The following is a 19,087-nucleotide window of genomic DNA, read 5'->3' on the forward strand; positions in this document are numbered from 1 at the left end:
ATACTAGAAGCTTTAATGATCCGATACGTGCGATACGTCCAGAATATAATAGACATTTTCCGAACCCTATGTTAAATACAAAATCCCCTGAACACCTATTCCAAGCCGCCGATAAATTACTCCGAGATCGAAGGGGATACCACATGCTCGATTCCATGGACGAACAAGAATTAGCCAGGTCAGCAGTACAATGGGCTGACAGTCCCAGCGAATACAATGATGATGTACTTGCACACACGTTTCTGAATCTTGACCCATACGAACAGCGTTTAGCTAGTATATACATGATTCAACACCTCCTTATACTATATAAAAGCCAACACTCCGATCCAGGACCCTTACCTGACATATTGACAGAACTACTCACGAACATATGGAGAGGGTCAGGTACTGATTTGATTAGGGAAATTCTAGAATCCCGAAACCAATATTTAAATTTCGTATGCCCAGAACACGTTCCAGTTCCCATCACGGGAAGAAAAATTTATCACATAGATAGACAGAACCCGTTACGCGAAGTGCACCCAATCAGAGGTGACGGTGATAATTTTACACGCGTATTTGTGTACACGCCTATAACTAAACTGGAATTATTTGAAATGAAGAAAGTAGTACCCAGCCATGACAAGGACCCAGCAGGTTTCCACCGTGAAATAAAGGACATGTTACTCATGGGAGAGTATACCTACCCCGACATTATGAAAATATTAAAAGTCCTATTACCCGCCGGTGTTTATGAGAAACTCAAAGAAAAGGAATGGGAGGTGGGAGACCAAAAAAATAGATTGGACAGCATTAGAAAATGAAGAAAAGGCCCGAGCTGCAGGAGCAGGGCTTGGGGAAAAGACTACAGCACTAGCAGGATTACTAATACAGGTACTGCCACGTTTATTAACTACGAAAAAGGAAGACTGGGGTGCAATCTCAGCCTGTAAACAAAAGCCAGACGAAGACACTAGTGATTTCTATTCCCGATTTGAAAAATGTTTTGGTATAAATAGTGGCATAAAAACAAGTAGTGAGTCATATCCACATCTGTTTGTGACAAAATTAGTTGAGAATTCTCTGCTGCAAGTCAAGAATAGAGTATTGAAATTCGAAAGTACCTGGCAAGGTAATACCCCATCACAGATGTTACAGATGTTACAATATCACCACAATAGAATTATAGAAGAACAAGAACACGAACAAAGACGTATGAAAGATACAAAAATGAAAATGCTTGTTGCACAGTCAGTTCCAGCCGATGGTCATCAAAAGGGTGATTCCGCAGGTCCAACGAAAGGGACATGCAACTATTGTAAACAACAAGGTCATTATATACACGATTGTCCAGTCCTGAAACATAATATTGCTACAGGTAGAACCCAGGAGAGACCACGTCCACCTAGACAGGATCAGAATCAACAACAAATCCCTCAGCGTGCACAACCTAGGTTAGCTCCGCAACAACTAATTCCGCAACAGGCAGCTCCACAACAGATTGTAGCATCACCACAAGCGCCGCCTATTGCTGCAACACAAGCGACAACACAACAGATGTATCAGTATGCACAAGCAGATTATCCCGATTATCAGCGATATACATGAAATAGCCTAGAGAGGGAAGTTGGCTTACCCCTTATTGAGGTTCCTGTAGACCAAGAGGGACCTTATGTGCATAGTGAACTATTAGGGGAAGACAGAAAGTTTTTACTTGATACAGGGGCAAGCAGAACAACTATAAGACGCAGTGAAGTTCCAGGGGCACCCCTCTCAGGCTCACAGAATATTTCCCTTGGATTCTCAGGAAAACCCATAATTAATGACGTAACACAACCTCTTCCACTCACGATTGGTCCATTGACACGTACTACAGATTTATTGCTTACTAAATCATGTCCAGAAAACTTGTTAGGTATAAAAACATTGAAAGCTCTAGGAGCTATAATATGTTGTTCTCCGGAAGGAGTACGATTATTTTTACGTGACTTTAAAGGTCACTACGTGTCCAGAGACATGGATCACCGACTGCAGAATTTACCAACACATTTATGGGCACAAGGCCCCACTGATGTTGGTTGCATGAACATTACACCATATCGAGTTACCCTGAAAACAGGAATAGTACTACCACGAATGCGACAATACAAGTTACCACCAGATGCTGTAGTGGCTTTACTGCAAATCATTGACGAGCTCATTGCACAAGGAGTGGTTGTCGAAACCGACTCCAATGTATGTAATTCTCCGATAATTCCGATTCTTAAAAGAACGGATCCAAAAGCACCACCAGTATATCGATTAGTTATTGATCTGCGCGAATTAAATAAATGTATTGTACCACAATACCCTGTGGTCCCAGATATCTCTTCATTACTCACAGCTATTGACTCAGAAGCAACGTTCTTCACTGTAATTGATCTCAAGAATGCTTTCTTTAGTGTCCCAATCGATCCGGAAAGTCAATATCTGTTCGGATTCAGTTTAAATGGACGAAGTTTTAAATTCACACGCGCACCTCAAGGATTTACAGAAAGCCCCAGCATCTATAGCCAAGCACTGAAACGAGAACTTGACAGTATCCACATGCCAGTTAACACTGCCTTGCTTCAATATGTCGATGATCTGCTGATCACCGCTCGAAGCGAACCTGAATGTGAAAAAGCGTCACTGACGGTTTTGAAATTTCTGGCCGACAAGGGGCACAAGGTGTCCCCTTCTAAGCTGCAATTCTGTGTCCAGCGAGTTGTTTACCTTGGGCACTCGCTGTCCAAGGAGGGAAGGCAGCTTACACCTGATCGCATCCAGTTAATTGCTAACATGTCAGCACCCAAGACACAAAAGGAGGTGCGGGCTTTTATAGGCCTCACTTCATACTGTAGGCAGTGGATCCCTCAATATGCATTTCTAGCAAAACCACTCATCCAGTTGACAACACAGGAGGCAGCCACATCGACTGTCCTCCCTTGGACTCAATAACATACACACGCCTTTGAAAGCTTAAAGAAAGCTTTATGCCAAGCACCTGTCTTAGCAACACCATGTTACAATAAACAGTTTACACTCTTTGTTACAGAACGCGAAGGTACTGCCTTGTCAGTACTCACTCAGGAACAAGCAGGATCACACAAACCATGTGCTTATTTCTCTAGTACATTAGATCCAGTAGCTCAGGCTCTTCCTGCGTGCCTGAAATCGGTGGCAGCAACAGCTTTAGCTATCAGACAAAGCGATGCCATAGTGTTAGGACACCAATTGACAGTACAAGTACCACACGCAGTAGAGGTTCTTTTGAACCGCACACAAACACAACACTTGACTATAGCGAGACTCACCGGTTACGAACTGACATTGTTTCAGCCACATATAGAAATCAGACGTTGTAATACGTTAAATCCTGCCACACTATTACCAGTGGGCGGAACAGATCCATTGGCACATGATTGTGTCGAAGTCATTACTATCACGACGAAACCCAGACAAGACTTGACAGATATCCCTTTGTCAGATCCAGACTTGACATTGTATGTAGATGGGTCATGTATGAGAACAAGTACAGGAGAGTTAGTGGCCGCTTACGCAGTCACAACAGACACTGAAGTCATTGAAACAAATTGTATTAACACTTTGTCAGCTCAAGCAGCAGAGCTCATCGCTCTGACACAAGCCTGTATTCAAGCCAAAAATAAGAAAGTCAACATATACACGGATTCACGTTATGCATTCGGAGTCGTCCATGACTTCGGCGTACTGTGGCGAGAGAGAGGTTATTTAACTTCTCACGGTGCCCACATCCAACACGGACCCCTCATTCAAGCCCTATTAGACGCGATTCATCTACCTGCTGCAATATCGATTATGAAATGCAAAGCCCACACAAAAGTTACCGATATCATTTCTCAGGGTAATGACCTAGCTGACAGAACAGCTAAACAGACTGCTCAGAATCAGACTCACACAACTGACATGACAAAGACAATAGTTCCGACACCAACACATTGCATGACAGTTAAGGATCCCGCCCTTGATGTAATTGACATACAGACACATGCTACACCAGAAGAAATAAAGAAATGGACTGAATTAGGAGGGATCCAAACGGATCAAGGATGGATGACGAAGGAAAAATCTATATGGTTTCTTCCCGACTCCATGGTTCAAGTTATCATTAACACAATACATAGTCCAGCACACCTAGGAGAAAAAGCTATGCTAGACAGCATTCAACACATTTGGTTCAACAAACACTTGCGAGCAGCAGCTAAACAAAAAGTTCGTACCTGTATGATATGTTGTCAGTTTAATCCAGGTAAAAGCATCCCCGTAGAGCAGGGTGGATTTCAACCCCCCGATCATGCTTTTGAAGTCCTCCAGATGGATTATATCCAGATGGAACGATGTCGAGGATTCAAATATGTTCTCGTAGTTGTCTGTGCGCTTTCCTGTTGGACAGAAGCATACCCGGTTTCAGATTACACTGCCCCGACTACTGCCAAACAGTTAGTTCGAGAATTCTTCCCACGGTACGGTTTACCACGTGTTGTCTACTCAGATAACGGCCAGCCGTTCTCATCCGAACAAATGAAACACGTTTCCCTTTTGTTAGGCTACCAATGGAAATTCCACTGTGTCCGGCATCCCGAGGCAGCAGGTCTCGTGGAACGCCATAATCAAACTCTAAAAATTAGATTGTCCAAAATATGTAGGGAAAAAGGTGTCGATTGGATAGTAGCCTTACCAGTTGCGCTCTTTTACATGAGAATGGTAGCACATTCTCGAACAGGGCTATCCCCGTACGAGGTGATCTTCGGTAGACCACCAAATATGTGGGGGACGCCTATACCGCGCAAAATCACTGATGTTGACTGTAATATGCTGACAGATTACCTGGCTTCCTTGATGTCTGCACTACAATCTTGTCGTTCACAGGTAGCCGCAGCTTTTCCCGATAATACTGAGGTGAAGCCCCATGACGTGGTTCCTGGGGACCTGGTTCTGGTCAGGAATTTTGACCGGAAGACCCAACTGGATCCTAGGTGGAAGTCGCCTAAGTTAGTTCTACTGACTACAAGGACAGCCGTGAAGATCGAAGGACGGAAAGGGTGGTTGCATTCGAGTCATATCAAGAAATTTTATGGACTACCATCCAGTGTGAATACTCAACCCTGTATTCCCTCACAGACAGACTCAAAGCTCCCCTTGGTTGAGCAATCAAAACCAGAACTTTACAAACTAAAATTGAGGTCTAGTAAGTCAGACAATTTGATTGTTTAAGTCCTCTCCAAGGTGAATCGGTTGAATTTGTCTCTGACATGTATCCTCTAGACCGGAATAGAGAAAGAAATCACCAGATGCAGCTTAAGAGGCATGTGTATTGTAAATCACATCGTAGTCACTGCACAGTAACATTATTAATTTTGTTTTCTCTAAGTCTTCTGATTATTTTTTCCAGCATACTACTGCACATGTATTACCCTATTCTTAAACGTGCTTACAATATAACTGCAGAACATTCTTTTAGCGAATTTCCTCCGCATGAGTTGTCCTATAGATTTGCGCTGCGCAACAACACATTCATTAGTATGTTACATCATTCCCATCAAACCAGCAATGCCACGAATTGTTGGATATGTGGCCGACTCCCTCCCTATCAGAACTATAAGGGAGTTGTGCCCCTCTTTCCCTATCCGTTCACACACAATGGCTCCTGTGGAGCATGGTTTAGTTTGATTAATTCCCTAGATTCAAATTCCGCAGTTTATCAAGACAACTGGGTATGGGGAAACCTGAACCTAGTTTTACTTAAAGTCTGCTACCCTAACAAGGAGGGACTTCCCAGAAGAACAGGAACTGATCTAGAAAATGAAGTATATGGATTAGGTAATTTTACACTTAACCTCATGATCCTGAACGTTGAATCTGAAGCTACACCAATCTTGCCCGCCATGTCAGTATTCCCAGTAAAAGGGGAATTATGTATAAGAAAGAATGGTTCCATACACATGGGCCATAGTAAATGCACCACTGTAATAAAATTCAGTGATCAAGGCAAGTCTACATTTAGAGCTTCCCATCATTCCTACTTCATATGTGGCCAGACCGCATATATATGTCTACCTCTAGATTGGGATGGTACCTGTTACATAGCATTTCTTCTACCACCTGTTTTCCTAGCTCCTCCTGATTATCATAGAAATACCCATTTAGTACACAATAGACAGCAGAGAGATCTCCCAATTGTCGATTACACTGAAACAGCATGGGAGAAATACACAGATTTCAATAAAGGTTTCTTTCCCTATATAGGTACAGTCACTAATAGTAAGCTGATACGTAGATTAACCAGAACCCTTGAAGCAGTAGTGAACAAAACTATTTCCGCCTTAGGCAATTTAACAGAAGAGCAGTCTGCTATGCGGATTGTTGTGCTTCAAAATCGTCTTGTCCTTGACGTCATCCTGGCCGATAGGGGCGGAGCTTGTAGGGTCATCGGATCGAGTTGCTGCATTTTCATACCAGAAAATTCGCCGTCGGTATATAAAGCCATAACTCGCCTTCATAAGATTGTAAGCCAGATACACCAGAGTCCAGGCACCTGGACTTGGTCCGGTTGGTTCTGGGGCGTGTTGTCAGCCTGGGGATGGAGAATCCTATCCTTCCTAGGTATTGGCTTTCTCATACTATTCAGTTGCTGCTTATGTCTACAATGTGGGCCAGCGATTTGTGGTCTGTGTGCCACATCGTGTATCCCACATCCACGTTTTCGTTCAAGATCCTGGAAGAAGAAAGAAGAACAAATGATGCTATATGAACAGATCGATGGATTGATGAAGATCGATATCTCCTGAGGGTCCGTAGGGGACAAGGAGGGAATGAGGAAATGTGAATTTTGTGATCAGTTATGTCCCCTATCGTAGACCCCAACGGCTCCATGTGCATGCTATAAGTACATGTATGTTCCCTCCTGCTCCAGTTTTGAAGACGCAAATATATGTGCGTCCACCGTCAACATGTCCTCTTTCAGACCCGCCATGAATGGGTCAGATATTCCATTCCTAAGTATGAAAGGCCACCGACTTTATGTGGTTCACTTTCCACATTTTACAGATTCAGGCGAGTAGGCCCCGAATTCTGTCATCAAGCCTTTTCCTGCCTTCTGCTTCTGAAAGCTCCAGTCTGAGCCTGCATCTGTATCCATGAACTTTGTCCTACTCTCTGCGCGGCTAACGGTGCCTGATCCAGCCTGTCGCCTGCCAAAAACTGTATTTCACCTTCAAGATTATCTACTCCGCTCCTCATCCGATGCATTCCTGTCTAGCAGTTTAGGTAAACATTCCTCCAGCTACCGTGCAAAGGGCCAGGCCTCGCTGTCCTCATGCAAGTAATTCATAGCCCCGTTACCATGGAATATTCCTACCCCCTCGCATCTAGTGTAGACACTTAGACGCTTGTACACGCACTAACAGTCAGTATAGAATAGATTCTATCCTAGAGACCTCTCCTTTTGGATAACACAGTTCTTTAAACATAGGATATTAGATATGATTTGGGATTAGGTTGACATGACCCCCAGACTTCTGTCTCCACATGTAGAGCTAAATGTCAAGTCCCCTTCACCCTCTAGTTGCACGTCAATCACACGTCATGCGGCTGCGTGCGCATCTCTGCCAAACATTTCTGCTGACATTGCAGGATTCTTTTATGGATCCACCCACTTGTGACATCATGTATAATGACGTTTATTAAATTACGCCCATATGACTGCCTCTATTAGTTACGTATGCACAGTTTATCTGTATTATCAGCTGTTACGCCTCTTGCATCTGTTTCACTGTAATGTATTTTCTATAAAACTGCCTATCTGTCAATAATGTATGCCCTTCCTTCCTGAACTTTCGTGGTGATGGAATAGAATGCCTACAATTCGAATTGTATTCCTTTGTATAGGAATAAAGCCTTTTAAAACCTCTAATACCACGGATTGTGCCTCTTATATTTACTGAGTTATTCTTAATAGACTTTACCGCATAAAAAATAGTACCGGTAACGAAATATTTACCACACTATCTACATAATGGTAAGTATAAAAATATCGATAAAAAAATATTGCTGTTAAAAATATCATTTTTTATGTATAAAAAATAATGTAAAATAAAGTAAATAACACATATAACTAAAATAAACGTAGTTGAAAATATTTTAAAAAAATTAAAAATATAAGTAATACATATAATGTAAAAATAGATTAAACATATATATCTATAAAATATATTAAAAATACTTACTTAATAATATTTTTAAATCATTATTTTAATAACATAAATTGTTTTAAAACATATTAAAAATTATAAATACATATATCTACACATACACCAATAATATAAATTAAAATTAAAACATATATATAACTAATTAAATTATTACGATATTTTTTATCTTTTTAAAATACATTTTACACTACATTAACTAAAACAGTAGAGAAAATATTGGATAGCGGAGGGGATAACATCACTATTCCTACTCCAGAGAGTGCAACAGTAGGGAAAGTGTTGGATATCCTAAGGGTAAAAATTACTATTCCCACTCCAGTGAGTGCAAAAGTAGGGAAAGTGTTGGATAGCGTAGGGGTAAAAATTGTGATTCCCACTCCAGAGAGTGCATCAGTAGGGAAAGTGTTAAATAGTGGAGGGGTAAAAATTACTATTCCAACTCCAGAGAGTGCAACAGTTAGGAAAGTGTTGGATAGGGAAGGGGTAAAAATGACTATTCCCACTCCAGAGAGTGCAAGACTAGAAAAAGAGTTGGATAGTATAGAGGTGCAATTTACCATTGCCACTCCAAAGAGTGCAACAGTAGGGAAAGAGTTGGATAGTGTAGGGGTAACAATTACTATCCCCACTCCAGTGAGTGCAACAGTAGAGAAAGTGTTGGATAGCGTAGGGGTAGAAATTACTAATCCCACTCTAGTGAGTGCAACAGTAGGGAAAGTGTTGGATAGCGGAGGGGTAATAATTACTATTCCCACTCCAGTGAGTGCAACAGTAGGGAAAGTGTTGGATAGCGTAGGGGTAAACATTACTATTCCAACTCCAGTGAGTGCAACAGTAGGGAAAGTGTTGGATAGCAGAGGGGTAAAAATTACTATTCCCACTCCAGTGAATGCAACAGTAGGGAAAGTGTTGGATAGCTAAGCGGTAAAAATTACTATTGCGACTCCAGTGAGTGCAACAGTAAGCAAAGTATTGGATAGCCTAGGGGTAACAATTACTATTCCCACTCCAGTGAGTGCAACAGTAGGAAAAGTGTTGGATAGCAGAGAGTTACAATTTACATACTTATCAATTAAATAATTATTAAAAATAAATAACGAATTAATAATTAATTATTTATAAATGATTTATAAATACTAATAAATATTAATAATTACTTTTTTATAATTAAATTACTTCCCACCCTATTCCCCTATAAACCCTCAACCCACTCATAAAAAAACACAAATAATATAATTATCAATACATTAATTAATACTAATTAAGAACCACACTTTTAAATAATTAATAATGCATTCATTATAAATAATAATAAATACATATTAATTATTACTTTATTAAAATTAAATTACTTCCCACCCTACTCCCCTATAAACCCACAACCCGCTCCTATAAAAATAACAAATGTAATACAATTATCTATTATTAAATTAATATTAATTACTAACCAATTAACAAATAATTATAAATTAATTGTAATTACTAATAAATAATTATTAATCATGATTTTATTATAATTAAATTACTTCCCACCCTATTCCCCTATAAACCCACAACCCACCCCTAAAAGAATTAGACAATTTATATAATTATCTATTAATTAATTGATAATAATTAATACCAATTAATAATTAATTCATTATAAATTAATTATAAATACTAATAAATAAACAATAATAATTACTTTATTATTAAATTACTTCCCACACTATTCCCCTATAAACCCACAACCCGCTACAGAACTAAATTACGCAAAAAATATTTTACATAAAAATATTTACTGCTATAAATTTAACATATACATTAAAAACAAAAATACACTTATACAAAAAAATTACTTCACATACTTTTAACACATACTATAATACAGAACACTAATATAAACATCGATATTATTAACAACGATATTTTTACAAATGATATTACTGTCTTCGATATTAAATAAAACAATATTTCTTACCTTACTGTCGATATTCTGAACCACGATATTCTTGATGTTGATTATCTTTGCCTACGATATTTAAAACTCGATATTCTGGCAGGTCGAAATAAAAAAACTTGATATTCTGTCTGTTCACCAATCAAATAATGAAACTGAACAGACACTTTGGTGCCGATCACGATTCGGCAAAAACCGGGTACGAACCTTCGGACGGAGCATATTCTCCGTCCGACGCGTACCTGGTCGAAAAAATATACAAACATGGAATTACGATTCGCACGGAAATCCCATTTCCGTACGAATCGTACAAAACCCCGACCGACGAAAATAAACATACAAATGCGATCCGGGAAAGCGCCGACGTCGGGACGCACGCAGCCTGCCATTCACGAACCAGGAATTACGATTCGCACCGACGTCATCCCGCACGGTGAATATTTTCCGGGTGCCAAAAACTGCCGGGAATTCAGGACGACGCGAACAAGGAGTACCAGTACGCGACGGACAGACAGGACGACGCGAACAAGGAGTACCCGTACGCGACGGACAGACATGGACCTGAACCTACGTGTCATCCCGGCCCTCATAGCAGTCGACCTCCTCTACAGGTTACGACGCAGACGCCGCAGAAGGTCAGAACAACTAAGGGAGGGGGGGAAAGGGAGGGAAAGGGGGGGGCAGGACCAGGGGCAGGCCACAAAACCCCCACCATAGTCACACAGCACACATGCCCTGGACATACCTGACTCCCAGGCCCTGGTCACTACGAGGGGGTGGGGCCGTGTCCAGCTAAGCCAGCGACCGCCACAACGGAAGTTCTTGACGACGCGAACCTGCAACACAACCAGACAGGTACGTCCCGTACCCACGCCTCAAGAGCGTGGGTACGAGTAGTACCACGCCCACACCTACGTCACCCCAACAATGGCGGGACGGCTCGTACCCACGTGGCAAAGGCCTGGGTATGGCCCGCACAAGCATCACATAGCGTGGGGACAGATATGTACGGACCGTACCCCCACCCCGTATGCATGGAGCGGACCCCCGACCCCAACAGTGCAAGTACGACACGTACCCCCACCCGCGGACATATGGAGTGTACCCCCACCCCAACAGTGTAAGTACGACCCGTACCCTCACCCGCGGACGTATGGAGCGTACCCCCCACCCCAACAGTGTAAGTACGAGCCGTACCCTCACCTGCGGACATATGGAGCGTACCCCCACCAAAACAGTGTAAGTACGACACGCACCCTCACCCGCGGACGAATGGAGCGTACCCCCACCCCACCAGTGTAAGTACGACACGTACCCTCACCCGCGTAAGTATGGAGTGTACCCCCACCCCAACAGTGTAAGTACGACCCGTACCCTCACCCGTGGGCGTACGGAGCGTACCCCCCACCCCAACAGTGTAAGTACGACCCATACCCCCACCCGCGGGCGTATGGAGCGTACCCCCCACCCCAACAGTGTAAGTATGACCCGTACCCTCACCCGCGGACGTATGGAGCGTACCCCCACCACAACAGTGTAAGTACGACACGTACCCTCACCTCGAATGCATGGAGCGTACCCCCCACCCCAACAGTGTAAGTACGACCCGTACCCCCACCCACGGACGTATGGAGCGTACCCCCTACCCCAACAGTGTAAGTACGACACGTACCCCCACCTCGAATGCATGGAGCGTACCCACATCCGTGTATGTTATGAGCGTACATATTGTGAAATAGGAGAGGTGGGTGCAGAGTCCTCCCAGCAGTGCCCAGTCACAGGAGGTGTGGGTGCAGAGTCCTCCCAGCAGTGCCCAGAGACAGGAGGGGTGGGTGCAGAGTCCTCCCAGCAGTGCCCAGACACAGGAGGGGTGTGTGCAGAGTCCTCCCAGCAGTGCCCAGAGACAGCAGGGGTGGGTGCAGAGTCCTCCCAGCAGTGCCCAGACACAGGAGGGGTGGGTGCAGAGTCCTCCCAGCAGTGCCCAGAGACAGGAGGGGTGTGTGCAGAGTCCTCCCAGCAGTGCCCTGAGGCAGGAGGGGTGGGTGCAGAGTCCTCCCAGCAGTGCCCAGTCACAGGAGGGGCGGGTGCCTAACACTCCCAGCAGTGCCCAGACATGAGAGGGGTGTGTGCAGAGTCCTCTCAGCAGTGCCCAGAGACAGGAGGGGTGGGTGCAGAGTCCTCCCAGCAGTGCGCAGAGACAGGAGGGGTGGGTGCAGAGTCCTCCCAGCAGTGCCCAGAGACAGGAGGGGTGGTTGCAGAGTCCTCCCAGCAGTGCCCAGAGACAGGAGGGGTGGGTGCCTATCACTCTCAGCAGTGCCCTGAGACAGGAGGGGTGGGTGCCTATCACTCCCAGCAGTGCCCAGAGACAGGAGGGGTGTGTGCAGAGTCCTCCCAGCAGTGCCCTGAGACAGGAGGGGTGGGTGCAGAGTCCTCCCAGCAGTGCCCTGAGACAGGAGGGGCGGGTGCCTAACACTCCCAGCAGTGCCCAGACATGAGAGGGGTGTGTGCAGAGTCCTCCCAGCAGTGCCCAGAGACAGGAGGGGTGGGTGCAGAGTCCTCCCAGCAGTGCCCAGAGACAGGAGGGGTGGGTGCAGAGTCCTCCCAGCAGTGCCCAGAGACAGGAGGGGTGGGTGCAGAGTCCTCCCAGCAGTGCCCAGACACAGGAGGGGTGTGTGCAGAGTCCTCCCAGCAGTGCCCAGACACAGGAGGGGTGGGTGCAGAGTCCCCCCAGCAGTGCCCAGAGACAGGAGGGGTGGGTGCCTATCACTCCCAGCAGTGCCCTGAGACAGGAGGGGTGGGTGCCTATCACTCCCAGCAGTGCCCAGAGACAGGAGGGGTGTGTGCAGAGTCCTCCCAGCAGTGCCCTGAGACAGGAGGGGTGGGTGCAGAGTCCTCCCAGCAGTGCCCTGAGACAGGAGGGGCGGGTGCCTAACACTTCCAGCAGTGCCCAGACATGAGAGGGGTGTGTGCAGAGTCCTCCCAGCAGTGACCAGAGACAGGAGGGGTGGGTGCAGAGTCCTCCCAGCAGTGCCCAGAGACAGGAGGGGTGGATGCCTAACACTCCCAGCAGTGCCCATGGAACGCAAAGGGTGGAGTAGCCACAGATACCATGCCCACAAATGTCAGTCAGGTGCACAAAGACCCTGCAGTACATGTACCACATGTGTGCGAGGCTGGGAGTATACGCATGCATAGGGCCAAAAAGTAAACATGTCCACATGAAGTCATGTCAATAGTCCACATACACAAGTACAATGACTACCAAGGATGCCACGAATGATGCAGGTGGAGAATGGCTCAGCATGCATGTGCAAAGTTGAAGGACTCCGTCACACACCCAGCTAATGTACACACAGCTCTGCGCTAAAGTCAGGGGACACCCTGCAGGGAAGAAGTCAGGGTACACAGAGGAAGGAATACACCTTGGGACAATTGCAACATGCAGCAACTGCTTACATGAATGGAGAAAGCTAGCTAACACCGTGTGATGGCACACAGATCCCAGGGTCCCCCCTATGAGCAGCACACTACTACATTTCCCACACACCCAACACATGAACACCACCCACAACCATGTAGCAGCCCCACCAACAGCAATGCCAGCAAAGCAGGAGTGTTCCAAGGGCAAAAAATAAATAGCTTTATTCAGCATGATCCAAAAACTGGTATGTAGTAAGTTCAATATTTACAAAGCCCATAGGGCAGTCCAGGAGTCACAGCTGGATGGGGGACACAGTGGGATGCGTGTCCCCTAGCTTGCCTGCACAGTTACAAGCCGTTGTCTTCCACAGGGGTGAGGGCATCATGTTGGGGGGAAGGAACAGGCACCGCAGGGACAGGAGGGCGAAGGGTAGGCGACGTGGGTGCAGGGATGGAGGACTCCACCACAGGGGGTGGGGCAGGTCCAAAGGTGGATTCTAGGAGCGCGCTGCACACCTCGGCAAGGTCCTCCAGGGACTCCCCTGCACCCGATGGAACCACAGGCCCCAAGGAGGGGGGGGTCAGAGGGATGGGTCGCAGCGCCACTGGGGGAGGGTGTGGACAGGGGGGGGACTCAAGCACCCTGACCGTGGACTTCCTTGACCGCTTGCGGGGTGGTGTCACTGTGGGGCTCAGGGACAGAGCGGCCATGAAGGAGTCTTTGGGGGAGATCTGGCCAGGAGAGCTGAGGGGAGGGGATTTGGAGGGAGTGGATTTGGTGGAATGCGGACTCCCACTCTGGCTGCTTGTCACACGTTTGCCCCCCGACCCAGTGGGTGTGCCTACTTCACCCTGTGTGTGCGTGTCAGGAGGTGTGCAGCGGACCTTCCCTGCTGGTGTGGTGCCTGTGTCTGTTGTGGTGGGTGCATGCTTACGTCTGGGTGTATGTGGGACAGGCATGGGAGTGGGAAGTGTGGAAGGGGCAGGGGTAGGGGGTGGGACGTAGCGCTGCAGGAGACCCACTGCTGCAGTCAGTGTGGAGTCTATGGACCTCAGCAAGTTGCGTTGGTCAGCCTGCGATGAATGAATGCCCTCCAAGTATGCCTCCATGTTGTTGAGGACCTGGCTGTGGGCATGGAGGACATTAAGGATCGCAGTCTGACCAATCTGCAACTGCCGCTGGATGTCCACAGACTCAGCATTGGCGGCAGCAGTGGAGACAGGGGCAGGGGGTGCGGTGCCTGCCAGGAAGGAGACATGTGGTGACCGGGCACGTTGGGAAGGGACACGAGCACGTGGGATGCAGCTGATGCCAATGGAGGGGGCGGTGCGAGATGTAGGGCTGCTGTCAGATGGTGGTGCAGCCACCGCCCACTCGGAGAGATCAACCTCGGACCCGTCAGCTTCATACTCTGTTGTGCCAGTCGACAGGTCCCCGGGTTCACTCTCCTCGCCTCAGTCCCACTCGAAGTGCCAGCCCCGATGTCACCGCTGGCACTGGTGCTCGGTCCCTCCGCGCCGTCTGTGTCCATGTCTCCCTCCGTGTCCCCCGACGATGCTGTGGGCAGGGCGAAGAGACAGAAATTAATCATACACCTGTATACATATGTCACATGAGTCAAATCTACTTAGGTTACAGTGCATAGCCTGAAACAAAGGAAGAGTTACAACTACAAAACAAGGTACATATGTAGGCCCTGCAAGACACAGTTGTGTGACCCACCATGCCATGGAAAAACTATGGAGAGCATGACACAATAGCAAATGAGATGACATGGAATTTTGACTGAGGAGCAAGGCCCTGGGGACAATCCAGCACTGCATCTGCACCACACAGCGTGGCAGGAAATTGGGATGAGCAGGGACCATATCCAGGAACTAGAGGCACATGCAGCATAGGTAATACTGATAACATGCCCACCCTGACTGGCACACTGCACCTTGAGTGTATGTCCAGACAAACATCACACACTGGCCAGTCCTAGCAAGGAGATTACAGGTCTTGACATGTAGGCCATGCCCGCACCACCCACCCCCTACATGAGACAAATCTGTGGAGACACAGGAAGCACTTACATCTCTTAGTCTGGGTGAAATACACATGGGATGCAATAATTCAATATTGCACACCAAATACCCAAGGTGCGCCTGTCCAAATAATCATGTACAAATGGGCATCATCAGATGATTGCAACAAGACACACAGGCAATGGCCAACGTGAGTATGTACTTGGAAAATCAGGTCAGGCTGGACAGTGGACACTTGTAATACATCTCACGTCAATATACATGGTGCCAGGGGACAATGGAACAGAGCACAACCCATGCTGTAGACACAGAGATTGTCGACATTCTCGGATTACACACATGATACCTAGGAAAATATGCCCCTGGGGACAGTAGTGGCCACACAACTCCATGCTCCTGAATGGGAATGACTGCAACATACGCTAACATCCCTGCACTATGCGTAACGCACACTCATGCACATCATGTCACAGGCCACCACATGGGACATGCCTGCTGGAAGGCCTAGCACTCGAGAGATTAACTCCCATGTCTGGACTCAGCATTAGTGCCAACTGACATGGAACCCACAAGTCCAGAACTGGACAGGGCACAGGCAAGGTCACAAAACCTGTTACACACCACCCCCACACATGATGCTGCAGGCATTGTACACTTGGAGAAGGTGTCAGGCTACATAACCTTGTGATGGAGTGACTACACACAGACCAGGGAACACATTGCAAGGAGGGGAAGGGAGGCAGGAGGGCACTGCAATACTGTGGGTAACAGGATCTGCACAGCACCATAAACCCTGGAAGTGTATCCATGGAACAGTGCACTTACAAATGCTGGTGAAACACAACAAACACACACATGTACCTACCCCCTTCCGGCTGCTGCATCTCCTGTAGGCGCCTGTCCAAGTCTGGAAAGACCACCGCCAGCACACGTTTCTGGATGTGGGAGAGACGGCGGCGCCCGCGGTTCTTATGACTCTCAGGTGTGTCCCCCAGCAGGGCCTGTGCGATCCTCCGCGTCCAGCACCGGATATCCTGCCAGCGTTTCCTCACCTGGGACAGGTGCCGCCTCCGACCATCCGCACTCCTCATGGCGCTGACGGCGTCCAGCCATATCTGCTCCTTGGCAGAGGCGTCTACCTGTGAGGATGAACAAGTGACACTACATCAATACACCTGGCACATGTCACAGGGACACAGATTAGAACACATTTGCTGTTTACAACAAGGCATAGTGTGCATCCAACGCATTGCACCTTTGTCATAGGGACATGATCCTCTGGGGGAAGGCCAAAAGCAGTACGTGCCATTGAAAGGACACAGGTGGAATGAGGGCAACTACACAATCAATGAGCCAGGCTCATACTGTGCATCACACCCACCCCTCCTGTCTCTGGGCATTGCTGGGAGTGATAGGCACCCACCCCTCCTGTCTCAGGGCACTGCTGGGAGTGATAGGCACCCACCCCTCCTGTCTCAGGGCACTGCTGGGAGTGATAGGCACCCACCCCTCCTGTGTCTGGGCACTGCTGGGAGTGATAGGCACCCACCCCTCCTGTCTCAGGGCACTGCTGGGGGTGATAGGCACCCACCCCTCCTGTCTCAGGGCACTGCTGGGAGTGATAGGCACCCACCCCTCCTGTGTCTGGGCACTGCTGGGAGTAATAGGCACCCACCCCTCCTGTCTCAGGGCACTGCTGGGAGTGATAGGCACCCACCCCTCCTTTCTCAGGGCACTGCTGGGAGTGATAGGCACCCACCCCTCCTGTGTCTGGGCACTGCTGGGAGTGATAGGCACCCACCCCTCCTGTCTCAGGGCACTGCTGGGAGTGATAGGCACCCACCCCTCCTGTCTCAGGGCACTGCTGGGAGTGATAGGCACCCACCCCTCCTGTGTCTGGGCACTGCTGGGAGTGATAGGCACCCACCCCTCCTGTCTCAGGGCACTGCTGGGAGTGATAGGCACCCACCCCTCCTGTCTCAGGGCACTACTGGGAGTGATAGGCACCCACCCCTCCTGTGTCTGGGCACTGCTGGGAGTGATAGGCACCCACCCCTCCTGTCTCAGGGCACTGCTGGGAGTGATAGGCACCCACCCCTCCTGTCTCTGGGCACTGCTGGGAGGGCTCTGCACCCACCCCTCCTGTCTCTGGGCACTGCTGGGAGGACTCTGCACCCACCCCTCCTGTCTCTGGGCACTGCTGGGAGGACTCTGCACCCACCCCTCCTGATCCTCTGGGGGAAGGCCAAAAGCAGTACGTGCCATTGAAAGGACACAGGTGGAATGAGGGCAACTACACAATCAATGAGCCAGGCTCATACTGTGCATCACACCCACCCCTCCTGTCTCTGGGCATTGCTGGGAGTGATAGGCACCCACCCCTCCTGTCTCAGGGCACTGCTGGGAGTGATAGGCACCCACCCCTCCTGTCTCAGGGCACTGCTGGGAGTGATAGGCACCCACCCCTCCTGTGTCTGGGCACTGCTGGGAGTGATAGGCACCCACCCCTCCTGTCTCAGGGCACTGCTGGGAGTGATAGGCACCCACCCCTCCTGTCTCAGGGCACTGCTGGGAGTGATAGGCACCCACCCCTCCTGTGTCTGGGCACTGCTGGGAGTGATAGGCACCCACCCCTCCTGTCTCAGGGCACTGCTGGGAGTGATAGGCACCCACCCCTCCTGTCTCAGGGCACTGCTGGGAGTGATAGGCACCCACCCCTCCTGTGTCTGGGCACTGCTGGGAGTGATAGGCACCCACCCCTCCTGTCTCAGGGCACTGCTGGGAGTGATAGGCACCCACCCCTCCTGTCTCAGGGCACTACTGGGAGTGATAGGCACCCACCCCTCCTGTGTCTGGGCACTGCTGGGAGTGATAGGCACCCACCCCTCCTGTCTCAGGGCACTGCTGGGAGTGATAGGCACCCACCCCTCCTGTCTCTGGGCACTGCTGGGAGGGCTCTGCACCCACCCCTCCTGTCTCTGGGCACTGCTGGGAGGACTCTGCACCCACCCCTCCTGTCTCAGGGCACTGCTGGGAGTGAAAGGCACCCACCCCTCCTGTCTCAGGGCACTGCTGGGAGTGATAGGCACCCACCCCTCCCGTCTCTGGGCACTGCTGGGAGACATCAGGCATTCCCCCCCCTGGCACCCCCCCTATAGTACATAGCATGTGTGTCACACCTGGACACAATGGCAGAAGTCACAGTCACAAAAAAGGGACACAGTCTGTGCCAGTGGACACTGCACTCACCTGATAACCTGGTCGCCCATACAGCATGGGGTACCGTGGGAGGATCACATCCACCAAAGCCATGTTCTCCTCCAGGGTGAATGGCTGTGACCTCTCCACAGCCCTTGACATGGTTCCAGGGAATCAGTAGCAGCAGCTGGGTCGTGGAATACAGAGATGTGCAGGCAAGTGCTCCCTCATGGGACCTGGCTGCCTTATA

The sequence above is a fragment of the Triturus cristatus genome, chromosome 8 (genome assembly GCF_964204655.1).
Source record: "Triturus cristatus chromosome 8, aTriCri1.1, whole genome shotgun sequence".
Taxonomy (NCBI): domain Eukaryota; kingdom Metazoa; phylum Chordata; class Amphibia; order Caudata; family Salamandridae; genus Triturus; species Triturus cristatus.